This window comes from Equus asinus, chromosome 16 (genome assembly GCF_041296235.1).
Source record: "Equus asinus isolate D_3611 breed Donkey chromosome 16, EquAss-T2T_v2, whole genome shotgun sequence".
NCBI lineage: Eukaryota > Metazoa > Chordata > Mammalia > Perissodactyla > Equidae > Equus > Equus asinus.
In genome coordinates, this window is record NC_091805.1 from 50,190,225 (window position 1) to 50,217,867 (window position 27,643).

At 41.5% G+C, this 27,643-nt stretch overlaps 1 protein-coding gene across 4 annotated transcripts in view; it reads right to left on the bottom strand.

Moving 5' to 3' along the window:
• Positions 1 to 27,643, bottom strand: part of TBX15 (T-box transcription factor 15) — a 104,576-nt gene that overhangs the window by 60,412 nt on the left and 16,521 nt on the right. The window contains exon 1 of one of the 4 annotated variants that reach the window (XM_044749342.2): positions 3,302 to 3,372. The exons of the other annotated variants lie outside the window; for them this stretch is intronic. The gene's annotated coding sequence lies outside the window, so the exon portion shown is untranslated. Of the gene's footprint in view, positions 1 to 3,301; positions 3,373 to 27,643 lie in introns of those variants that run through there. 4 annotated transcript variants of the gene reach the window in all.

Here is a 27,643-nt window from a genome sequence, read left to right on the forward strand (position 1 = left end):
TAGGAACATGTGGAAGTAATTTTTTACAAGAATTCACAAGTCTGGAGGATGAGATCTTATCGATGGCGTGTGGGCTGTTGTATATATTAAAGTATTACTTTATACACCATATTCTTTATATACGATGTAATCAAAATGGATTTAACAGTGAAGGTAGATTTTCCTTATTATTACCAAATATTGCACATGCTATCACATACAAATTACAATGCAGTATACACCATATAGCACCTTTAAAAGAACCAATAAAAGACTAAGATAAAACTACGAGTGAATGTGCAATGACCACATATTTAAAATACAAATGTTATAGGCTAGGGAATTTCATAGAAATCATAATATTTTGTACTGGCTCTATAACTACATTTTAATTACAATCATGTCAACTGCATGCAGTGAATCTTTTTATAAAGGAAAAATTATTCCACAAAACATTAATTTCTAATGTTTTAAATGAAGAGGTTATTGATCTAAAGTCAATGGATGGGCTTTGGGGGTTTATAAGTAACCTAAAACTATAAGTCAAATTTGTAAGAACTTGCATTTTTCTGGGAAGAGAATGTGTGGCATTTATGGGGAAACTGTGACTTTAAAAGGACAAGAACTACTGGTTCGATATGTTTTCTTCAAGTGGGAAAAACACCCATTTTCCAAGTTCCGTTCTACTGTAATGTAAAGTATTTCCCCTTAGCCAGATATTTCCAATGGGAGAAATATTCAAAAGGATAAGACACAGAATACTAGTGGTGCACCTTAATAAAAATGCATTCTTTGTCTCCCTTACGAAGACAAAGTGGTTGTGTTTCTCTGTGAATGTTAAATGGTCACATGGGAACACCCAACTTTCTCTGTATGGTTCCTTATGTCCTATTTATCTTCATTTTAACCCCATATACATGTATATATAAACGGTTGGGTTTTTAAAAACTATAATCCATATCAAATCATTTTTGGAAGTGGGGGATTATAAATTATCTTTAAGTGAATGAAAATGGGGCTTTTCTTTTGGCCTTGCTACTTTTGCTCTTTCTTACTGTCTTGCTCTCCCTCACGCTGGCTCTCAGAAAAACCTCAGTGGCACAAGATCCCCAGGCTTACCAAGCTGTTCCTCCTTATGTGTGTCAAAAACACAGCAAGTTTGCTATTGCAGGACACACAGTCCAGTCCCCTCACCAGAGATGTGCTGTCGGTCGGTGGTCCCCATACCTCAGAAGAAATCCTCCTGCCACCCCCACACCCTCCCCCGCCCCATGTCCTCTAGGGCAGTGCCTATTATCTGGGAAAGCTGGACACAGCGAGTAGGTGATGCTGCCCGCGGCAGGACTGCCAAGGCTTTCCTAAAGGCCACGGCACCTGAGCCGGCCTGCGAGAACATTTTGGTGAGCTCAGTTTGTTTGCTCCCGAGAACCTCCTTGCCCTCACAGTCTATTTTTACCACACCATGATGCTGAAGACTCTGCTGTCACTAAAGTGGGTGATAAATAGAGTAAACTCTCCATTATCTATCATTCTATGGTGAAAGGAACCCTGGATTCAGAATCAGAAGGCAGGAGTTTGAGCCCTGGTTCTGACCTTGACATGAGCTTGAGGAAGCCCTTTAACCCTGCTGAGTTTCAGTTGAGGCATCTGGGGAAAGTGGACAAAGAATCCGACTACTCGCACAACTCAGAGTCCTCAGCAGAGTACAATAATGCAGATGAAAGCACTTTGCAGACTACAAAGTGCCTTAGAAATTAACTTATCAGCACTCCCTTTAACCATTTAACCCACAGAGATTTCTCCCTGTGCTCTAAACACTGTGGTAAATCCATACTGATTTTACAGCGCCGATAAAGAGAGGAAACTGAGACTCCGAAACCAAGTGGCAAAGTAAGAAACCTGCTTGCTGGGAGCCTGAGTCATCTTCTCACTCATCCACACCTCCCCCATCGTGCACGCTTAATTTACTCTTGCTGGGCAACTACCGCCTCATCTTTAAAATGGAGATGATAATCCCTGGCTCTTGTGAGGAAAAAAGATCTAGAAAAAATGACCTCCTCAGCAGCTTGTTCCATGACCTATGATTCCGCTAGATGTGACCAAGGTCACAGAGCACCTAGTGGTGGAGTGGGGACTCACACTCAGGTTGGCTGACCAATGAACCCCATCATATCATTGCTGCCATCGCCTATGAACCACAGCACCTGCCCATCTCTCCAGTAACGACCCTGTGATACGACAAGATCCTGAATTATTCATGAGAAATCACAGTACGATTAGTCTTTCCCAAGCTAAGTGCAGTTTACCATATTCTGGTTCTCTGGTGATCAAAGTATACAGCATCTTTTCACCGACCAAGCAAAATGGCTCATCCCCCTAATGAGGCAGGCAGATTCCCTCTTAAATGATCAGACTTCAGTCCACTCCAGAAGATCTGTTCTATCACATACTCCTCTACATGGAGATCACAAGGCTGTAGGATAGTAATGCTAGGCAAACTGCTTTGATCTTACCAGTGACAGGAGACTTTGGTCAATCCAATGGCAAAATGTTTTGTGCATAAGCCCATGGGATTCCCAGACCTGCAGAAGAGCTGGCCTTCTGCTCCCTTAGTGTGAAATGAAGGCCACTCCCAGTGAAATCTCAGGTTTTCCATAAAGTTACTCAGCTTCTCCAGCGTCAAACATTCCTGTCTCTTTTCTCCCTGGGCCTCAGTGTAGCTCTTCTCTCAAAGTCTACCTCACTCCTTTGGCCCCCAGAGTGGCTGTTGTGGCAGGACTCAACAGTGTTTACAACTTTCTTTAAAAGCTACAAGGAATGCCTAATGAAGGATACTGCCATTGCTTCTCATTTCTTAAAAGGAACTTCTGGAGCACGCTGCTTGTTACCTCAGAGGAAGTGACTTCCCTTCCCTCCAGAAAGACCCTACCATGGTTTAGGTTGCAATTACACATCTGGATTCAGCTCTCACAAAACTATTTATCCCTGGAGATGAATGTTCTGCTAACTCAGTCCTTAGAAGAAAGAATGTGACATGTTTCTGATCATGCTCCTAACCTAAACTACCTGTGACAGATTTCCTTCTTTTTATTATTTACAATTTAATAGTGAGCCAATATCGTCCATGATAAAATACATCCTCTTAGGCAAGGGGGGGCAAATGAGTTTAAACATATGTCAACACTGGTCATTAGACTATGGCAGTTGAGAGGACAAAATTGGGGAGGATGAGGCCCAATCTAGGCTTAGAGGGAAGAGTACCAGATCAATTAGTGATGTCTGCCATGGGCAAAGGAGTAGGGGATAGCAGCCTGCATCTTACCTGTTTGCTATCATTTTCTTTACAAGGTATCTACTGAAATGCCACCATGCATGAATCACCATGTTGTCCCTCGTACCTGCTTTAAGGGAATAAAAGATATCATGTCATTGTTCATATTTTATGTCATTCTTTCCAAGTAGACCAGGTTTTCTGGAGGCCGTAGCTAGGCCACTAATCTCTCTTCTCTAGCAATAAGGTCATCATGTTAGCAAACTTCCTCTGCTCTGACACAGTTGTGGTTTTAATAGAGAATTAATGTCTTCATCAGTATCTGTGCTATTTCACACTTCATTTCCTTCCCCAACTCTTGGACGAAAACCATCTGGTCCTGGTGATTTACTTTGTGGGAGTTTCTTTCAAGTTAGTTCTCTTCTCTAGGGATGCCACGCAAGCATTTTCAGGGTTCCAGCTGGGGAGCACCCAGCCTTGAAACATCAGTGGGTGATCAAGTTATTCAAGAAAGCCAAAGGCCTTGGCAGGGACCTGACAGTGAAGCCCTAAGCCGAGGCCTTTGAGTCTGAGGGTAACAGGAGCAGCTGCTACGTTTTCTGCCTCTCAGTCAGCACTGGTTCAGTGGCTCAAGGTGGTCTCCATCACCAGGACCCTGAGAACTGGCAACAGATGAGAGGAAAGCACAGACGCTTTGAAACCATGATCCACAATTCAGGCTGGCTCCAGATCTCTCAGTAAGTTTCACGAAGTCTCCAAAGAACCTCAAGGCAGCAATGGTCTTAAACTTCTATGTGTCCTATAGTTGTAGCAACACCCAACCCAGATTCTCTAAGACTGTCCTAATTTCAAATAGTCCATTCTGTGGTCCTTGAAATACATTTGCATTTAAAATATATAGATAGGAGATAATAGCCTAATTTCTGGCTTGAAAAACCATCCCTTATCATAAGCACACACTAAAATACTTCACTTTTTAATTTGGCACATTCTAGCCACATGGCACAACCAGAAGGAATGAATAGGGAGGGTGAAGGAAGAAGTGTCATGACTTCAAAAGAATTTTAAAGGACTGCTCTTAGAGGACAGAAACAGAAAGTACCCCTCCACAGTCACTGTCACACAGCCTGGGGGTCTGGGCACCTGTGGCTTGTGAAGGAGAGATTCTTTTGCTGATTTGAGGCCTGTGGCCTGATCAAGACAGGCCCATGTCTGACTTGTTCTCCACTGGAAGGGGATAAAGAAAGGATTGAGGATGAAGGACTCAAGATGAAGTTGGTTAATGCAGAGCAAAGACCTATGGGCATAAAGTGGACCTCTCTCTTCATGCATCCTTCGAGCAGAAGCCCATACGATGTGGTCTCATTTTTTACCGTAAACATAGTTTAAATGAGGACCGGAGTCATGTTGAACCATTGAAGTATCTGCCAATGGCAGCAGAAGAAAATATATAAGCACTTTCCCTCAGAGCAAATTCCAAACAGAGAGAGCCACACTGAGGCCTTCCAGAGAAGCTTGTTCAAGTGGCACTGGCCTGAGCTGCAGGACCTCTGATGTGGTTTTGCTGTTACTGTTTTGTTTTTTTAAAATGAATATCTGATACTCATACCTTGCTAACCATAGGCCTGCCCCTCACCATTTTCCAACAGGTAAGCTTTAATCAGAATACTGGACAGAGTTCAAATACCATTACTAAGAAAAATAAGAAAAAGAACACCTTTAATTTCTCAAAGCTTGCTGGTATGAAAGCACAACGTGCTTCATATTTCTCATTGGAGGAGCAGGTGGATCAGTCTCAACATCAGCATGTGACTTTGGTTCTTTGCCAAATGAGGCAGTAAAAACAGGAAAGCCCAGCATGTCAGCGTAGCACTCTGAATAGGCGCTGATCTTTATGGCCCCAAAAAGCAACACACATGAGCAATTTTCATACTGCAACAAATTTAAACTGTTAGGAACAGATAGGATCATTGTACTATTCAGATGCTGTCTAGCTATATAGAATAAGAACAGACTACTCCAGAAAACAAATGACTAGGGAAAAAGCTACATCAGTAATGTCACAAAACACCTAGTTGGGAATAAATTTCCTTGATAGCAGATAAAAGATTCTCCTTAATGAAAGCCTAGAAATGTCCAAAGTCCAGCTGTCAGAAGAATAACAAAAGAATGGGGAAGAGGTTTATCGTCCCCAGCTGGCTTGGTATCCTAAATTCTTACTAGAGTCCTCCGCTGAGTTCTGTGGAGTTCTACACACAGGCAACTGGTAACACGCAGTTCCCTAGAATAAGAAGCAGGCATGTCATCTCTGGTAAGGAATAGGAGTAACCTGTGTCACTCTTACTTCTCCCAGCTGGAGAAAGGCCACTGGAGGGGTTTTGAGTAACAATAATAACAGTCGTTGGCTCTGAGCCCAGGGCAGGAGATCTGTGGAATCCCAGGCCCTGGTCCTCCCCCTCTGGCTGGCAGGGTCTCCAAATGGCTCTCAAGCTCTCCTTGGCAGTCATTAAAGTTCACCTGCTGCAACCACAGGTGCCATTTTCTGCTCAGCCTCATGGCCTTGGTTGCAACACCCCATTGTTCCAGATCCTGGGTGGTAAAACCTAAAGGTCACCATCGAGCTGGGCCAAAATTGCTTCCTGCTCCCATCCCTGCCAATTTGTACCACATACTCCGAAGGTCACCAGTTTGATGTCAGTGCCCCCTGTCTCTACATGGGCCTCACTGCTCCTCCAGACCTACAGCCCCTACAACATTCTCTCTCTTCCCTGTGCCATCTCTGCTGCAAGTATGAGAGGACCCTGTCCCCAGCAGTGGTGGAAATCTGAATGTGACTCTAGCAATGCCTTCAGCTCACAGGAATATAAGACCAGAGTAGAAGATGACACAAGTATACAAAAAGGAGTGCAATTTTTCTAAAACATGGTTTTCTGGGGGCCGGCCCCGTGGCCGAGTGTTTACGTTCACATGCTCCCCTTTGGCGGCCTGGGATTTCACTGGTTTGGATCCTGGGGGCAGACATGGCCCTGCTCATAAGGCCATCCTGATAACGCATCCCACACAGCACAACCAGAAGGATCTACAACTAGAATATACGAATATGTATTGGGGATCTTTGGGGAGAAGAAGAAGAAAAAAAAGTGGTTTTCTGTGCTTAAGACCAACCACGTCTTCAGATTGAAACCAAGATTCTCAATTTTCAATTATTATAAGTGTGAGTTCTCTTCTCACCTAGGGCCCTCACTGAGAGGCAACAATCTTAGGCCCACTCTTTTTATAAGACTTTTTACAATCCTGGAGCCAACCATCAGTTCCAGGTGTTTAATCCCTCTGTCTCCTGGGCAGCCTACCTTAACATAGCCTTAAACACCCACGTGGGGCCGGCCTGGTGGCCCAGCGGTTAAGTTCGCATGTTCTGCTTCTCGGCGGCCCGGGGTTCGCCAGTTCGGATCTCGGGTGTGGACATGGTACTGCTTGGCACGCCATGCTGTGGTAGGCGTCCCACGTATAAAGTAGAGGAAGATGGGAACGGATGTTAGCTCAGGGCCAGGCTTCCTCAACAAAAAGAGGAGGATAGGCAGCAGTTAGCTCAGGGCTAATCTTCCTACAAAAACAAAACAAAACAAAGCAAAAAAACACCCACAAATGCCTAGACTGGGCCCCCAAGTGAAGCAGGGCTGAACATCCTAAGGGGGCTAGCCATAGGAGGCTCGTCAAATAGAATCATATCTGCTCAGGCTCCAGAAAGGCTGACAAGGACTTTTTCTTTGGCCAAGAACCCGCACTAGAGCCCCCAAAAGACAGAAATCAAGTACTCCTTTTATTTGAAATTCAGCTGTCTCAAAAAACAAAGTGTAGCAAACCAAAAGGAAAAGGTCTTCAGCACTTGAAGGATTGGTGGGTCCCATATTTAGACCTACCCTCAGCTCAGGCCTCTTAAGGCAGTATAGAAATCGAGAAAGCAGCCACAAAAGGAGGCTGAAGAAAAGGGAGGCGTTTCATGTTTTAAAAAATATATCGACCCAATCCTGACATTTTTCCACATTGCAAGGACTAGTTTCTGGCCTGTGGCCAGCTGAGAGTATTCTCTTTAAGACTTGATTTTGTGACAAAATTCATTAAGGCCGTTATTCTAATTATAAAACACATTTTAAAATCCAGTTTCATTATTTCACAGTTCACACAATAAGATTTCAGATGGGAATGGAAGACACGCAAGAAAGGCCGTGTGCCTAAAATATGCATAATGTTACACAAATGGGAATTATCTGAAACCCATGTCTTTGTAACCCAGCACTAATATTTTACACACAGGGTTGTTTCGAGTTTCTTTCTTTCTTTTTTTTGTTTATTAACCTCCATGCTCAAGAAAGTCAACAATTCTCCTCTTCACTACATGAAATTTATTTTTAATGTTTTTTTTTTTTAAGGAAGATTAGCCCTGAGCTAACTACTGCCAGTCCTCCTCTTTTTCGCTGAGGAAGCCTGGCCCTGAGCTAACATCATGCCCATCTTCCTCTACTTTATATGTGGGACACCTACCACAGCATGGTGTGCCAAGCAGTACCATGTCCACACCCGGGATCCGAACTGGCGAACCCCGGACCCCTGAGAAGTGGAACGTGCGAACTTAAACGCTGTGCCACTGGGCCGGCCCTACAGGAAATTTTTAATGAATATTAGCGATTATTTTCTCACCCCTTACAAAAGTAGACATCATTTCAGCTGATCTGGGTTTCTTCTAAATAAACATTCTAAAATTAACAGGGCCAAGGAATTGTCTTTATTTGGAGTGGCAGTAGACTGAACCTGAATATCATAAGCTGTCTACAGTGACCATTGCCCACCTTCTAAGTTCTATAACCAGGAAGACCAAATAAAGCCCAATGTTCTATACCTCAAGAATTGTCACATTACAGCCAGGTAGTGACTGGGAAGAACACTAATCTTCATGTAGACACTTGGGAGACCATCAGTCTGATCAGCTACTTTTCAGTAGACTGTCAAAGCCTTCTTTTTCTCCAATTTGCAATCAAATCAAACTGTAACTTGAACACTAAATGTCACAAATCAACAAAGTCAGATGAATCTTTGGGGACCAAAGCAAGCTAAGGAGTTCCCCTACTTGGCTTGCCAAAGTAAGGATCAAAGAAAGTTTGGAATGGGTGCAGTATCACAACCCTGGAACAGAGGTCAGGTATTTGGCCTTTTCCGGGCTTCCAATGATATTGAATACAACAGATAAATTAAGATCAAGGCACATGGCAGTTCTAAAAGCACCAGCCAGTCCCCAGGAGATCCCAGGGGAGAGCCATCAACCACCACGGGCCAGATCTTGTCCTCACTTGGAGGAATGCCTGTTAACATGGGGATGGATTACATACAACAATGTCTAATCAAAAGCTCTACAACATGACCAAAAAAGGGGGCAAACTCATCAAGAGTGTTCACTTGATCGAGGAAGAGTTCCTAACGTAGCCCAGAACAAAGTTGACAAAACTCACTATGCTCCAGCTTCTGATTAAGCATATGTGTATAAGAAGGTGATTACCCAAAATAGCAAGAGAGCTCAAGTGCTTACGGGAAAACCTGACCCTTTAACTCAAGGCAAGCCTGGCCTACCAGCAAATCTCAAAGACAGGAAATATTTTTGGGCTTAATAACTCAAGCTGATATTCATTTCAGGTTGAGGGGTTCCCTTAATCCAACTATTGGTCTCCACAATTGATGTACACAGGCATCCCAGCTGGAAGTACTGCATCATTTGATAGGTCTTTATTCACTATAGCCTTCAAGTTCTACCAGAACCCACTCCTACCATTAAGAGAGCAAAATCTCAAGCACCTCCTTGGCTGGAAGAATTACAAGACACCAAGCTTCAGGCTTCATCAGGCCCTAGATTAAGGCCAAAGAAGGGAGTATGAAGAATGCAAGCCATCTTCCAAGAAGCTATCTTCATGGACAGTATAGAAGTCACTTCCATGGTGTCATTTTAGGGTTTCCAGGAAGGCCTCCCTTGCCCTAAGTTTGCCTACAACTCAACATTGGAGATCATCTAGGTCATGGTTTTATTTTTACTTAAAAGAGACTTTTCAAAGGCCATCTGCTTTTTAAATAAGGAATAATGTAGTTTAGAAAAAAAAATGATGTTTAGGAAAAGTAAGGTCTGGAACTACTATAGTGATCTTGCGTCTACCAGGAAAAATCTAGAGCCATTCAAGGGCCATGAGGTTAAGCTAACACAGCAAAATCTGTATATTTACCTGAGACAACAAATCTCATCACTATATCTCCCATCTCACACATCCCAAAGCAATCAGAGTTGTTTCAGAAAAATAATCAATCGATGAATAATTACTAAGCACATACAATGAGGGATGCCAACAAGTATAATGCAGAGCCCTGCCCCAAGGCATTTATAACATATAGAGTGTAGACAGTTGGAAATATAAAATGTTAGATCAGAAAAAAAACCTGGCATGGTGTCTGCTAGGTGATACTCTTTCTGTGAGAGTCTGGAAACACAGCTCACAAGCAACTTTACAAAGAGTATGAGCTCTCTGCTCTAGGACAATCAGGGAATGAAAAAAGGCAGAGAACCACACAAGGTCATGCTCTCCTGCTTCAACTCCATAACCCTATTCTAGGCTCCAAGAAATGCTTGTGTATGGAAACATTGAGATTTACAGCCCAGGTGTAAAAGGTCATCTATAAAACAGTTCATCTTTCCAGGCGAGGTAAATGCACATAGAGTTCATTCTAGGTCTGCAAAGATCTCCTGTCCTGATGGTTTCGAGCTATGGGGTCTTTCCTGCCTTCTCCAACCTCATCCATAACCTCCTCCTCACAACTAGTACAGACTTACTGTTGACACTCATATAATGCTGTGGTGACAATTTACATTCTTTCATGTCTATTTGTCATGGCTTCTTGAATGCTCTTCTTTTCTTCCCTACTTGATTATAAACTTCTTGGGAGCAGCGACCATATTTTATGCTTTAAAGAATCAATAAGGGCTAAGCACAGAACCAACCATCACTAGACAGAATAATATCAAGTTAACCGAGGGGTTTATTGCAGTTCTTAACAAACATACCCAGATAAATCAATTACCTAAATCAAAATGATACATCAGTGCATATTTGTGAATCACATGCTGGATTTAAATGCCAAACCAAAGGAGAACAATGGATTCAGATAAGACTAACTGATGACACCTTTTCACAGGAAATGCTAATGACTTTACAGAGACAATATGCTGCATAGTATGTGAAAACAACAAATAACATCCAGACAGTTGACTTTCCACAAGGAATCCAAACTCTACCCTCAGGGAGAATAACCTCCTCCCAAAATAAAACAGCTAATGAATTAAAATTTAATCATATTGTTCTAAGGCTGGGGCAGGAAAAGTACAAGACAAGCCTGGAACATCTTATTATATCAGAAAGTAAGAATGTACTCAGAGAATAAAAGGAACATGTCAAAGCACAGAGGAGCTAATTTGAAAAGACTTTCACTGTACAAACAGGAGTGATTTGAGTATCAAAATAAATAATGATAAGAACAGATTAGTAGCCATTAAATAAAATAGGAACCCATGAGTCCATGAGTCCATTTGAATAAATATTTTTAAATTAATTAATAAAAAAGCAAAGCTCTTCCATACAATAGAAGGTCAACTAATAAATACAGAAGAAATGATGGAGATAAAAATACCATCATCAACGGACTTCCAGTTTCTGGTCCAGCATGTAAGGAGCTTAGAAGTTGTCACTCCATTGTAAGAAGTAAAAACCTAAACAAACTGAAAAACCAGCAACTCTTCTTAGATATGTCAGAGAAATGAGGTCACAAGACAAACCACTCCCCACAAAATTGGGGAGACAGGTAGATATTGAGAATCACAGCTTACCCAAGCAGAAACCCATGGGCACAAACCTCTGCAGGAATGAGTGCCAGGGTAGGAAAACCTAAACTGTAACTGACAAATTACTTGAGGCTTAGTGGACAAGTCTGAAAGAGAAAAACTCCAGGAAAACCAAGTCAGAGGGGGGGCCCCCATGCTTTTGTGAGCTTTACCTCCAGGAGCTCTTCATAGCGAATATTAGAGAAAAGTCCCCTCATGCTTCCAGTAGGGGGAGGGGATAAAAGAACAATTTTGAAATGTTCCAGAACATTCTCTTCTCAACAAGGCCTGCCCTCAGAAGAAACTATTTACTAGAGCCTAACCTACCTTGGGAAGGGACATACCAAACTTCAGCACCCTCTAGCCACCTAAATGGGAGGGAAGAGAAAACTGAAGAGCACTGGTACAGTTTACAGTCCAGAAGCACCAGCTCACCTGTGCCCTAATCATAAGACTATAGAACACTTCCTCTCCCTCCATACCTTACCATCACATCACCAGAAGCCTATTTACTACAGTTCCTTTCCTTAGAACACCATGTTCAGATTTTAACAGAAAATTACAAGGCATATTAAAGGCAAAAAAAAAACAGTTTGAAGAGACTGAACAAGCATCAGAACCAGAATCAGATATGACAAGAATGTTAGAATTATCAGACCAGAAACTTAAAACAACTATGATTAATACACTAAGGGCTCTAATGGAAAAAGTGGACAACATGAAAGAAAAGATGGATAATGTATGCAGAGAGATAAGCACTCTAATAAAGAATCAAAAAGAAATGCTAGAGGTCAAACATCCTGTAACAAAAATAGGGAATGCTTTTGATGGGCTCATTAGTAGACTGGACGAGGCTCAGGAAAGAATCTCAGAACTTGAGGATGTGACAACAGGAACTTCTAAAACAAACTCAAAGAGAGAAAAGACTGAAAAAAAACAGAACAGAATATCCAAGAACAGCAGGACAACTACAAAAGATGTAACACACACCATAATAGGAATACAAGAAGGAGAAAAGAGGAATATAAGCAATGTTTGAAGCCATACTGACTGAGAATTTCCCCCAAATTAAGGTCAGACACCAAACTATGGATCCAGGAAACAGAGAACATTAAGGAGGAAAAATGGCAAAACAAACAAACAAACAAACAAATCTATTCTTGGACACATCATACTCAAACTTCTGAAAATCAAAGATAAAGAAAAAATCTTGAAAGAAGCCAGAAGAAAAAAAATCTTACCTATAGAGGAGCAAAACTAAGAATTACTTCTGATTTTTCTTCAGAAACCATGCAAGCAAGAAGAGAACGAGTGAAATATTTAAACTGTTGAGAGGAAAAAACAACCAACCTAGAATTTTGTACCCTACAAAATTATCCCTCAAAAGTGAAGGAAAAATAGTTTCTCTGATAAAAAAAAATTGAGGGAATTTGTTGCCAGTACACCTGCTTTGTAAAAAAAGTTCTTCAGAGGGAAAGAAAATGATATAGGTCAGAAACTCAGATCTGCATAAAAAAAGGAAAAGCACTGGAAGTGAACATAAAATAAAAAGTTTTATTTTTCTTATTAATTCATCTAACAGATAATAGTTTATTGAAGATAATAGCAACAATGTATTTGATTATGTATGCTTATATATTTATGTATGCTTATATGTGTATATATGCAGATTCATAAATATATATATAAGCATACACACAAGCATATATATATATGCTATATATATGTTATACCAATTAAAAGATAGAGATTGTCAGAGTGAATGAAAAAAATAGACCCAACTATATGTTGTCTATAAGAAACCCACTTAACATAAAGAAACATATAGATTAAAAGTAAATAGATGGGAAAAAATATACCATTCTAACAACAGTCAAAAGAAAGCAGGAGTAGCTATGTTAATTTCAAACTTGGCAGATTTCAGAACAAGGAAAGTTATCAGGGATTAAGAGGGTAATTACATAATGACAAAGGGGTCAATACTTCAAGAAGATATAACAGTCCTTAATGTGTATGTGCTTAACAGCAGAGCGTCAAAATACGTAAGGCAAAATTTGATAGAACTACAAGGAGAAATAGATGAATCCACTATCATAGTTGGTGAGTTCAGCACCCCTCTATCAGAAAGGGACAGATCCAGCAGGCAAAAAATCAGTAAGGACATAATTAAACTCAACAACACCATTGATCAACTGGATATATTAATATCTATAGACTACTTCATCCAACAACAGCAGAAAACACATTCTTCTCAAGTTCACATGGAACATTCACCAAGATAGAACACATTCTGGGTCATAAAACACATCTTAACAAGTTTAAGAGAACAAAAGTCATACAATGTCTGCTCTCAGACCACAGTGGAATTAAACTGGAAAGCAACAGAAAGATAACTGGAAAATCCCAAAATACTTTGAAAGTAAACAACACACTTCAAATAACATATAGATCAAAGAAGAAATCTCAAGAGAAATTTTAAAATATTTCAAACTACATAAAAATGAAAAGAAAATCATCAGTGGATGCTAAAACAAGTGAGTGAAAGTTTGATTAGCAACAACAGACATTCTCCAAATATCTCTCCATCAATTATTGATTAACTTCAAAGTAGAACAAATTAACTTTACATTGGAGAGAATTGGTTGACACTACCGTAACCAAGTGATCAAAGTTAACATCACCAAGTTAGATGCATTAACTACCTTATCATGGTAATCATTTCACAATATATACATACATTGAATCATCATGTTGTATACCTTAAACTTACATGATGTTAAATGTCAATTGTATCTCAACAAAACTGAGAACAAAAAGACAGGGGAGCAAAGCGCAGCTGGGTGATGTCTACTCAAAAAGAAAGTTCGCATCACCAAAATTCCAATAAACCATTACCATGTGCTTTTGCTATGGTGCACTGAAGAAGGACACATCACTTCTGTGGTATTCCTAACAAAAATTAATAACCTGAATCTAAACATAAGGGAACATTTGACAAACTCAAATTTAGAGACAGTCTACAAAATAACTGGCCTGTGCACATCAAAAAATAACAAGGTCAAGAAAGACAAAGAAAGGCTGAGAAACTGTTCCAGATTAGAGGAGATTAAAGGAGCTTGACAACCAAATGGAATACATGATCTTGGATTAGATTTTGGATCAGGAAGAAAGAATATCTGTAACAAACCTTAGGACAGTTGGTGAAATTTCAATATGGACTGTGGATTATATAACAGATTGTATCAATGCATGTGGTCTCCAATTCACTAACAAATCGTACAGAAAAACAACTATATATGTACCCATATATGTATACCTATGTGTGTACATATGTGTGTACACAAATGAAAAGCAAATGAAGCAAAATATAAACAATTAGTGAAGCTGAGTAAAGGGTATACAGACAGAAGTTTCTTATACTGTTCCTGTAACTTTTCTGTAAATTTGATATTATATAAAAAACAAAGTTAAGGGCTGGCCTGTGGCGCAGCAGTTAAGTGCGCAGGTTCTGCTTTGGCGGCCTGGGGTTCACCAGTTCAGATGCCGGGTGCGGACATGGCACCGCTTGGCAAGCCATGCTGTGGTAGGCATCCCACATATAAAATAGAGGAAGATGGGCAAGGATGTTAGCTCAGGGCCAGGCTTCCTCAGGAAAAAAAGGAGGATTGGCAGCAGATGTTAGCTCAGGGCTAATCTTCCTCAAAAATAAATTAATTAATTAAATAAATAAATAAATAAATAAAGTCTATTCTAAAAAAAAACAAAGTTAAAAAGTGTTTAATTTGGGGAAAACATCAAAAATATTTTGAAAAAAATCACCACTTTATCAGAAAGCTGAAGAGACATTCAGTCTTTAAAATTAGATTAAATCTGCTCATATGCCAAAATTGCAAAAGTCACAACACGTGTTCACCTAACAAAGCCAAAGATTCAGAATGAGTTCTCTGGTTTCTGCTCACATCCATTCATATGAGAAATTTAGGAAATTAGATGTGATTATTGGATGAAATGCAAAGTACTGTGGAACAATGAAAATAATTAAGAATTGAAAATGCAAACATACACTTGACAATAATCAAGAGGAAAAAGGAAATGAAGAAGTTGCTCAGCATTGGACCAATCCAGTGAGTGGTCAGACCTTGACCTTTGAACTTAGGGTGATGCCTTGGCCCAATGCCCCCACCCCAGATCCAGGAGTTGAGGTTTCCCTAGGCCTGGGCCAGGACTAGGATGAGGTGAGTAAGGCACCAACCTGCAGTGCAAAATTTAAGGAGGCACCAAAGAATTCAGTAATCAAAATAAATAATATTTTAATGCTATGTTGTTAAAAATCAAAATTAATACAAAAATCAGGGATGAACAAAATATCAAAATATTAAATAAAGGCAGTATTATGGACTGAATGTTTGTGTCCCCCCCCCCAAAATTTGTATGTTAAACCTCTACCCCCCAATGTGAGGGTATTTGGGAGGTAATTAGGGTTAGATGAGGTCAAGAGGATGGGGCCCTCATGATGGGATCAGTGCCCTTATAAGAAGAGACACCAGAGAGGGCGCTCTTGCTCTCTCTTCTCTCTCTCTTCCTCCCCCGCCCCCCCTCAATACCCCTGCAACCACGTGAGAACACAGGGAGAAGGCAACCGTCTACAAGTTTGGAAGAGAGCTCTCACCAGAAACCTACTCTGCTGGACCTTGATCTTGGACTTCCCAGCCTCCAGAACTGGGAGAAATAAATTTCTGTTGTTTAAGCCCCCCAGTCTATGGTATTTTGTTATGGCAGCCCAAGCAGACAAGATCAGTAATACAGATAAGATCAGTATTACTAACTTTTCGTTTTGCCTCAGGCTCCAATACCACTCCAATATTTTGATATTTAGTTCACCATGGATTTTTTTCACATTAACTTTGATTTTTTTAAAAATATTGCACTAAAATATTATTTATCTTGAATAGTGAGGTAAGTTTTGTCTCACTCTAGTCCTAGCCCTGCCCTAACAAATAGTCTAGGGCTTAACTCTGCTCCCACCACAATATCCTCTCATATGGACACCAGCCGACCCTCCCACAGCAAAGTAGCCAAATCTCTATAGCTTCTGGCCTGCGTTTAACCAATGTCTTGCCTTGTGAGGCAATGCTGAGGTGCTCACCAACTCCCTACCAACTCCTTGTCGCCAGCCCTGCCTCTTCTGCTTTCCAATGGCGTGGTTCCAAAGAAGGAAAATATTAAACAGATGCCTCATTGTAGGAGAGGCAAAAATAGAGGTTGGAATAGTAAGTGAAACAGCAAATTGATAAAGGATGGGTAGAAGACCATGATTAGTGTTCCAGTATACAAATACTACTTAACAGAGAGTCGACTCCGGAGAGCAGATGCCTTACCAATCATCAGAGTATAACATTTTCCAGTGTATATATATATATATATAGATATTTATATATAATGGGAAATTAAACCATGTTCTGCTAACTTTCCTTGAGAGAGAAGGTAGGAATAAGGAAGAAAAGGGGGTGGACTAGAAGAAGGAAGGTCGACAATTAAGTGCCTGCTCTGCACCAGGATCTGTGCTAGGTGCTTCCCACATTACCTCACTGAATCCTCCCCACTCCGAATGCTGGGCTGTGGAGGCTGCACTCTGCCCCTATGCCAGAAAGCCTTCAGGCAAATAAAAGTATGTATTTATAGACATCTGTGAGAAAGACCCTCAGCTCTCCCTGTTGGAAGGCAGAAAACTGTGGTCTGCCAGGTGTGCAAGTCCTCTGCATCCAAACATGAAACGCACGTGACATCTTGGGCTGAAGCCTAGGAGATGATGGTCCCTGATATTTCCAGTACCTGACCTCTGTCAGCAGTGCAGGGGCTCCAGTCTCTGTAGGTGGAGAAAACACACCATCCCTGTCAAGCTGAGCTGAGCCCTCCCTGGAGTTAGCGCGGCTACAGCACCTGTTTCATTACAGTTAAGTTTTACCTGTCTCCTAAAATCGCCTTTACACTCTGAGCACTAACAAAACATAGAGCTTTGTCCTCCAGAACAGTGTCAGTCCTACTCCAGTCTCCTAATTCATCATTATTAAATAGAGAATGAACTCAGGTCAGTGTGCAGTGAGAGCTACTTATAGACTGAATGAGAAAGAGATAAAAGCTGACTTCAAAACCAGAATAAGAACAAATATCTGCAATAAATTCAACAGATTCAAAGACACTCTGATTAAAACTTGAGTTAGGAGCCAATTTCTCCTCCTTGAATAGATGCCTGGAACACATTGCCTTAGGGTGGAGCAGAGAGGCATGCTTCCCATGGCTTCCCAGAGCAGAGAAGCCCTTGGGGCGACCAGCTTCTCTGCATCTCTCCTGAGCTCCAAGAAAAGGCCGAGCAACTCAGGGGTTGGAAGACAACTGCAGCCCTGTAGACTAGCTGAAGAGTCCCCAGAGCAAAACAAAGCTTGGAGAGAGAAAGAAAAACAAAGAAGAGAAAGAGGGAAGGCAGAGCAACAGAGAGGAATGTCTGGCAGGAGCTGGTGGGTTTGAGTGAGGCCGGATGGGGGACCCCTCCGCTATTTTTGCCTCTGCTTTTGGCAGCCTCTCCATCTTGCTGTGTTTATGGGCCTGACGTGACTTTCCACCCAAGTACACTCACTAGGTTTGCCCTGGAAAACCTGCCACCTTCCACACAGTTCAGGTTTCATCTGATTCACACCAGGAAGCTCTGGTTTCAAGAGCTCAATGCATTTTTGCAACTGGATGGAAACAACCATGCAAATGGGACCTAAGGGAAGACCTGCAGCTCTTCACTGCACTGGTACCTTCATCCTCGCCACCAGCTCCCCAATCTAAGCTTTGAGGTGACTGACGTGGGTGACCAGATTCAATGACTGAGCTTCTCCAGGCTTTGGTGTCCACAGCTGCCGGCTTCCCAAGATCCCAGAAGAGGGAGCCAGTCCCCAAAAGTACCAAAGTTTGCCCAACAAGGTAGGGTGACCAGGAGGCCAAATTGGAGGATGAAGGGAAGGGCTGCAAGAATGTACATCAGGGCAGGAGGCACAGGGCTGTAATTTATAGGACATGATACAGCCTCCCGAGCAGGCTAATCTGTGAGCCAGCAGTTTCCCTCAGGATCAGGCCTTCATGTTCTGTAGCTGAGCGGGTATGAAAAAATAGGGACAAGTGGCCACTCTGACTCAATCATACCACATATTTGCTACTCATTGCTTTGAAGGGAGGAGGGAGGGGAGGAACAGAGGTCTGGTCAACTAGCAGTGGCTCAAAGTGCAATTTAATCATCCCCAGCTTGGCTCAACCCATCCTCTTGGTGTGAGGGAGGAACAATTTGTTACTGCTGCTGTCAACAATTTGTTATTATTGCTGTGGACACTGGGCAGCCATAACCAGAGACCTGCAAGCAGCGGTAGCAGGAAAGGCTGGGAGCAGAAAAAGGGCATTGGCAATGGTACTGGGCTGTGGGGGCAGCAGGAGAGGCAGGGCCTCACAGGGACTGGGAATTCATGCAAGGCCAGCCGGCTTCCGAGAAACCTAGTGGAAATCAGGAGACTAAAAATGACTTCCTGGCTCCTTCCCAAGCCAAGCTGGGTCAGGTGTCCGTGCTCTGTGTCCCGCAGACTCTGTACATTCTCCGTCAGAGCACTCATCATCCTGTATTACATTTATCTGATTACATATCTGTCCTCGTGAGAGCAGGGACTGTGTTTATTCATCTTTCTGCCTCCCAGCACCTAGTAGCCTGTCTGACTAGACTAATGCTTGTTGAATGAGTAAATGAACTACTGCTGTGATAAAAGTGTGATTTATTCCCTCCACTGAAGCTGAGAGGGTGCTGCTGTGTGGTAGAGCAATCTCTAGGTTTGCACAGCACTGCTTGGGACAGGCAGCCATCTCTACTAGGACAAAGGAGCATTACTCAGGGTATGTTCGTCACTGCCGTGTGGCCTAACCTGTCCTAACTAAACTCTGCTTTCCTCATTCGCATCTTTCCCTATGCCACACTGGAACATCCTATTTACTACTGTCACGTGAATCTTCCTGAGACACAGCCCTGATTACAAAACACCTACTAACATTAATTGATCACTAACTGTGGATGACTTTATGTAATTCTTCTGAGACATCTTTATAGATAAGGAAACTGAAGTCGAGAGAAATTAAGCAAACTGCCCAAGTTTTCAGAGTCATTAAGGGGCAAACTCACAATTCAAGGCCAGTCTAAGCTCATAACCACTATTCTCCCCAAAATCTGGCAGGAGTTGCGAACACTGACTCATTGATCCTTTGTGCCCAGATCTTAAAGTCCTTAGGGCAGGGATTATTCCTTACTTATCTCCATTCTGTAAGCGTTCAAGAAATAGTTGGTGAATTTTACTGAATGGACTATTTGTCTTAGGCCTGTTGTAAAAACAACCTGAAGAACTTGTGCGTGGGTCAAAGAAGGCAGAAGCACCAAGATCGAGTAAGCAACATGACTCATAACTGCTTGCAGCCATTCTTTGGGAAAGGTGGGAACAGTCATGTAGGAATCATACTCTGGGTCCTTCTCTGGGCTTTTCCAGTGCTTCAAATTCTTTCCTACTACAGGAAGGGATAAACACCCTTCCTATATTTCCTATCACCCCCAAATGCAAGGAAAACAGTAACACTAATTAGTTGTAACAGGGTGTCCATTTCACACAGTTCTCAGCAGGCTGCCCTGCTGTTCTTTAAAATGGTCTGGAAATGGCCTTGGTTTTAAACATCTGAAGATAATTGAACCAAAGTTGCACCCAGAAACCCTGAGTGACATGCTTTTTATTCTCTCCCTCACTAACAAGAAATGTTTGCTGCCATTTCTTATTTACTCAACACATTGAAAGCCTCCAGCACTGATGACTTCACCCCAGGATCCTAAAAGGATAAGTTAAAGTAATGATTGGTAATAAATGGAGGAGCAGAGAAGTCTAGAGATTAAACAAAACCCTCTGCCCATTTAAAGGGAAGAAGGAATTGCCCACAGACCTGTAAACTTAAGTTCTGTTCCTGGAAAAAACAGGGAAGTGGGGAGGAGAGCTGAAAAGAACTAATGACAAGATCAATTGGCAAACATTTTTCAAAGACAACGATATTACTTAGCAAAGATGGAAACATTGTCTAATATATATTGTTGGCAAGTGGGTGGGAAAACAGGTTGTCATTACCTCTTGGTGGAAGTGTAAGTTGAACAACCATATTTGGGGTTTTTTTGTTTTTGGGGTTTTTGGTGAGGAAGATTGGCCCTAAGCGAGCGTCTGTTACCAATCTTCCTCATTTTGCCTGAGGAAGAGTGTTGCCGAGCTCACACCTGTGCCAGTCTTCCTCTACTTCGTATGTGGGATGCCGTCACAGCATGGCTGATGAGCGGTGTGTAAGGCCACGCCTGGGATCCAAACCTGTGAACCCTGGGCTGCTGAAGCGGAATGTGCAAACTTGACCACTACACCACTGGGCCAGCCCTGAACAACCCTTCTTGTAGGGGAATTTGGAACACCCATCAAAATTTTAAATGACATAACTTCAACTATACAACTCTACTCCTGGAATTTATGCTATAGATGTTATCACAAGAGTGTGCAAAAGTAATCATGGAGCTTTATTTATAGAAGCAAATGATTGAAAACAACCTAAAGGTCTATTGAAATAAGTTTGATAAAAATTATGATAGATCCACACAATGGAATACTTTGTGCTTTTAAAACACAGGCAAGGAGGGAACCTGTAAATATGTCTCTTCAACAATGTCCAGTATTAACAGTTTGGAACTAAAGTCATGAAGTCCAAAATACTGTGTGTATTATGCCCCAATTTGTGTTTTAGCTTTAAAGTTTATATATAAACATATGTTTGTAAGTGTACATAATGATTCATATACTTCATTCATATAATGACTCACATACATCATACAAATATCTTGAATGATACGAAAGAAACTGGTAATAGTGGTTGTTCCTGGAATGATAAACTAGGAGACCAGGGACGGGAGATTCCTTTTCACTTTATGCTTTTCAGTGATTATTTTTTGTGCTGTTTGAATTGTTTAATATGTATACAAATTATCTGCATCTTACAAAAATTTGTAAGTAAAAAAGGAAAATACATAATAATTGTCACAGCCTATTAGAGAATGGAATCTTGCAGGTCAAGGTGATTGTCCAAGACACAGAGGTGGGCCTACTACTTTAAGAGGAAACAAAGAATAGCACCTATCTTGCGATGCTGAGGCTTTTATTCAGTCTTAGAGGGGAAACCTATGGACAGAAGCAGACAGCGATTTAAGAGGTGTAGAGGCAATCAGAGGCCCATCTCCAGAAGGAGGTACCTAATGATCACTGTCACTCAGCAGGAATTTAACAAACAGTGAAGAACAGGTGCTCCCGGGCCTGCTGGGAAGCAGCTGAGGAAACAGACAGGTAGATATTCTGTGCCCAGAAACACTGGCTCCTCAAAAAGAGGGAAGGGAACCTTCCACATCACTACCATCTGCCTATAGGCCCAGCCCTCAGCCAGACCCCTGTAGAACTAGAGTAAAACCCAGGGCACATTCAGAGGGCCTCAGATTGTGCAAAACAGTGTTCTGCCTGCTTCCAGCACATCCTCTAACCTCCCAGCCCATTGGTCAGAGCAAGGGAGGTAGGGTGTACTGAGGTGAGGGGCGGGGGGCTGTTAATGAGAAATCAGCAGGTCTGTCCCAGAGCTCAGCTCACAACTGGCTGTGATCTTGGACAATTTGTCTTCATTTGTTTTCCCACTTCTAAAATAAGATGACTAGTGGCTCCATTTTGTGGTTTTGAGAAAATCAAATGAGATTATCAACATGATTTCCCATCCCAGGACAGACAATACTCTGAGAAAATAAACTGCTATATAAATGTAAAATATTAATAGTATTACACAAGTGATCTTTTCAGTGAAAAGCCAGCATTTTGACTAAATCATCTAGTCAGCAGTTCAGTCAAAACGGTCAATGTGATAGCCCAGCACAAACATAACCCAAAGCTATAAGTAATTCGTTAATTGCCACACACATTGATTGAGCACTTATTGCAAATCAGGGGTGGTGTGAGGACCAGAGAGGCAGAGATAGAGAAGATAGACTCCTGGGGCAGGCCCCATGTCCAAGAGGTTGGGTTCGTGTACGCCACTTCAGCGACCCAGGGTTTCACCTGTTCGGATCCTGGGCTCAGACCTAGCACCACTCATCAAGCCATGCTGAGGCAGCATCCCACATAGCAGAACTAGAAGAACCTACAACTAGAATATACAACTATGTACTGGGGGCCTTTGGGGAGAAGAAGAAGAAGAAAAAAGAAGATTGGCAACAGATGTTAGCTCAGGTGCCAATCTTTAGGAAAAAAAAAAGAAGACAGACCCCTGACCTATAGGAAATGCCAGGTCCAGTCAAGGGAACACATGAACAAATAATTGTACCCCAGTATCATCACGACAGTATTCTATGAGAGATACAAGTAAAGTACCACAGGAGAAAAACAAAATGGCTGGCCCTGTGATACCTACTGTATCAATCTGCAAATACAGACTCACCAAATACCAAAGCATGCACACGCATAACAATTGCTCACTAAACTGCACATTTATTTGTTAAGGAATCTGCAAGTGATTAGTAGTAATTTTTTGTAACAAGATATTAATCAACATATTTGTTTAGTATTGTTTTGAGTTAGTCAAGCCTCTCATTGATAACTTCAAAACTAAAGGACCAAAAATGGCCCCATAATTGGTGGTCATTTCAGATTTCACAGTGGTAGGAACATTGGTAAAAATTATAGAAATGACTTGTAAGTAGCAACATTATTAGGCAATATTTCAATCAAGGTGACTTAAAATAATATGTTCACCATCATCAAGCTCAGGTCTTACGTTCTCCATGTATCTGACAAACACAGCTATATTTCCTCAAAACAGCAGCTCATCTGCCAATTCAGTGGATCACATCCAGCAATTAAGTGAAGGAGAGGACAAGTAGAAGGTGAAGTAGTGCAGTTGTCTAGAGCCAGGGAGACGAAAGGAAAGGTTAACCAAATGTTTCATTTTTAAACTTGTGTTTTATTCAACTTGATGTTTCATTCAGGTCTACATATCATTCTAAGAGTTGCAAATGTTGGGCAGAGCTCCCTGAGTTAACCTGCATAAAATTAAATTTAATTCTAATTTAATTCACTTCCAGAATGGTATTCTGTTGCCAATGGTAAAACCCTGAAGGGGTTTCGTTTTCCATGACCTCTGTAAAATAGCAAGTTGTATTTGCCACAACCAGAAAAACATCCTGAGCCTCATTTGCCTAGGGAGCCTGGAATCAGATATTATTTACTGCCCCGCGTTATTTCAATAGTCACAAGTCATTCCTATTAAAACAAAAAGTAATTTTCTGACTTTGCTACAATAATGAATGTTCTCAGTTATGACATGTATCTGGGTACTGGTAGAACTGTTACAATAGTTTTAAAAATACAGGTTCCAGAACACTCATCATGTTCCAAACATGCACTAACCAGGCCCTTGTCTCTTAGGCAGCCCTGAGGAAAAGACAGTGCTATAGAACAGTGTTTTTCAAACCTGGTTGGCCATCAAAATCATCTAAGGATTTTCTAAAACACAGACTTCACCCCCTCCTCCCTGTCCAGACCTCTTGAAAAGAGTCTCTGGATTGGGGCCCCAGAATCTATCCTGGTAATGTGCCCTTCAGGTACATTGGCCAGTCAGTCTAGTATAGAACCTTGTTTGGTGTGTGTTAAAAGAACCAGGTAGGCAAATCAGATGAGAAAAGTTGGTGGCAAGGAGGCCTTAACGTTTCTGAACAAATCAAGGAAATTTGAGTATAGGTTCACTACGATGATATCAAGGAATTAACATTAATGATGTTATGGGTGATGATGGCATTGTATTTAGGTCAGAAAATGACCCTTTTTTGAGGTCTACTTAAGTGCTCAAGTACTTAGAGGTGAAATGACATAAAGCCTGAGGTTCGCTTTAAAATGCTCCAGCAATAAAGAGAAAAGAGAGATGGGGGACAAGTGCAGCAAAAATATTGATGGCACCAAAGGTGGATGGTGGGTTCACGAGGCTTCATGATAACTGTCATGTTGAGAAATTCATAACACGATTTTTTTAATTGTCTGAAAAAGAACAATAATAATAACCAAAGCCCATCTCTGTCATACAAGGCTATTTTCCACTACCTCTGAAAGACAGCTGCCTGGCAGGCTGCCTTCTACCCCATTCACATGAAGTAAGGATGCAGAGAGGGTAAATGATTTACCTCTATTGCCAGTCATCTGCTACTAGTAGGTACATGACATTTTTCCCTTGTAGGAAACTTTCTGTTCAATATTACACTCTGAAAGTGGAATTAGGGTCCTTTCCCTAGCCACAACTTAAGCAACGTTTTAGAAGTTGACCTTTGTAAAGTATTTTGAATTTTTCTTTAAGACATTTTCTGAAACCAGACACTTTTATTTTCAATTAAAAATACACTTGAATCTGTGAGCTTGGCAACACAGGAGGTGAAATCCAAGTCAACAAGTACACAAAATGGTCCATTTTCAAGCTCCAACAACAATACACAATCTGTTACAGAAAGTTATGACTTACTTTTTGCAAATTTGGTATACGAAAATCTGGCATTACCAAGGGAATAGGAATTTGTCTTCATTTTACCAATGGATTTCTTTTTTGTCCTGCATAGTATTTCACTCTAGAACACCAAAAGACAATGAACACCCTTGGTACATTGAAAAGTTGGTTTATCATCCACAAATTCTATGTACACAATTAGTGAGAATTCATATACTTCAAAAAGTGAGGTGTAGCAGCACCTAACTATAAGTCCCACTGGTTAAAACTAAGTATAAATTTATTTACAGAGACTATTCAGATATTATAAGAGTTGGTACTGATAATATCTTTCACTTGTAGGTAAACAGGCTGTTTTGTTGATGCTACCAGATGAAAAAGGAAAGACTCAGAAGCTCTTAGCATGGAAACTAGTTTGAGGGGCTGATGGTTTTGGGTTGGGTTTCTGAAAAAGGGTGTTGGTGCCACACTCCCCATCTAAAGAGAAACATGTGACATGCATGTTGGATTAAAATCTGCAGTGAACACAGCCCCTGAGCCAGCTTCCCTGTTTGCCCAGACCCACTTCTAGATAAAGACATCAGGCCTCAAACTCAATTTTGAATACCAAATCCCTCAAGGTTTTTTGAAAAATATAAAATGTGAGTGGGATCAGAATGTCAGTTTTGGGTATCCCTAAGACAGAATGGCCCAAATGTCATAATCACTACATCACCTAGCAGGAGCTGTTAACAAGATCTGGGTTCAAGAGAAGTTATCTTGCGAGTCACGAAAAGCAACTGGCACAGTAGTTGGAACATGTCTTTCCCCAGAGTATCTGCACCAAGTTCCTTAGCATCAGGGACAAATTTACTTACTCCCTGTACCAGTACAGCTTAAAGGAGAGGGCTCTCCCAGTATCCTGTAGCTCAAGATCCTTCCGTCTTCTCCTTCACCCAATAGGGCCCACATCTTTGTGAAACCGAAAAGAAGGGAGCTCAATCTGTGTGATTATTATAGGGGTCACAAGGCAATGACCTTCTGGGGTTACTGTCTGCAGTCATTGATCCTGACTTTCTGGACCATGAGAGATCTTAAGGGAAGCCTATCATTTAGTTAAGGATCAGGATGCCGATAAATGAATAAGGCATTTTGAAACCTCATAAGGGCAATACGTACTCTTCAGGATGCACTTCAGCATCTGAAGAATATAGTTGTCCTCAGAGGAGTGCAAATAAGATACTTCATGACCTACAACCAGATCTTGGTGAGCTGTCATGTGCCCCCTCCCAGGTTTGAGTTCCCGGGTCACATTCCCTTTCTAAAGAGGATTCAGAATAAGCACTGTGTTGGAATAGTGGACTCCCAAAAGACACCAGGACAGTGAACAATTCCTAGAGTATGTTGGCTATTAAAATTTAGGGGCCCATGAACTCATCTTGAAGAAGTATCCTCATGATTCAGGATAAAGATATTCAACCAGAGAAAGACAGACTCAGAGACATCCTGCTTGTTATATATAAAGTGCAGAGAATCTTTCTTTTCCCACAACCTGGAGCTCAAGGCATCAACTCGTCCCAGGTCTGTCAGCTCTGTGTAAGTTTGTCTCCATTCTGCTGTATTTAGAATTTAATGGTGGCTAGGAAGCCACCAGCCCTGCAGAACCCATAATGACACTGGGTCGGTCCCAGCAATCAGCCTCCACTGTGGTGCTGGTAGCTGAAAACCCAAACCAAGACAATTTTGGAGAATCTTTTCCTCTAATGCAAGTCATAAGACCTAAGACAAAAGGAAACAGCAAAGTGAAGCTGTTTTTCTCCTTGATGATCTGTGTCAGACCCAGGACAGTACTAAATATTTTATATGTAATTTGACAGGTACCAAAGTCCCTGGCACTTTTTGTATCTCCGTCTCTGACTCTTTATGACTATGCTGGTTCTGAAATGCATGCTCACATCCCTCAGCCCTCCATCTTGCTCAAAGATTGCCTTGTGGTTCAGAGGGTTTTCCCCTTTTTCTCCAGACAACTTGCCTTCACCCCCATGATGGGGCTGAGCCCTGAGCTGGGACCTCCTGTCAGTTCACTTACATATTCCCACTGCTCATGAGAAGGAACAGCCAGAAGAATTTCATCATTCTGCTTCAGCTTAACCCAACTCCACTCTACTTTCTCAAGCAAACTCATGCAATCTGTCTTTCGTTTAGATATTTTTGCACTTCTTTTCAACACTGGGGATTTTCAGATTGCCTTGTATTCTCTTTCTTTTTCTCCCTTGCTGAGCATAAAACAGAGGCTGCCATGGACATAAGGCTCGAAATAAACAGGGCAAGATGGGGTAGCGTTACTCCCACAAACTAATGGTGCTTCTGAATGCTAATGCCTCATCAGGAGACAGCTCTGAAATAGACTCCATGCAGAGAGCATTCAGCAATTTCTAGTTAGAAAAATGCCTTGTTAGTAGTACAGTTAGATATCCTTTCCTTCTAACTGAAATCCAATTGTCTTATCTCCAGTAGAGACAGAGACTCTGCAGCATAGAGATATCAATTGACACATCCAAGATCATACCTAGAGGCAACTGACAAACACCTCACACTGGGCCTCCAGGACCATCTTGAAGCCAAACCATCTGTAAAGTGGCTCTAGTGGTTACGAAACCCATCACTAAAGTTTGACAACTACCAAGTCAGTTTAACAAATGTTCACGGAGAGCTAACACGGGTTCAAAGATGAGTAAGACACAGTGTTCTCTAGGGTTTTCCAGTCTAGTTGGCTTATAAAAAATATGCCCTCCAAAAATTTATTATTCAAGGCAAAATGCGTTGTGTTATAAGAAAGGTACAAAGTACTAATTTTTACAGGCTTCTGCCTTATCCTTTCTTCTGTGACCAATTTT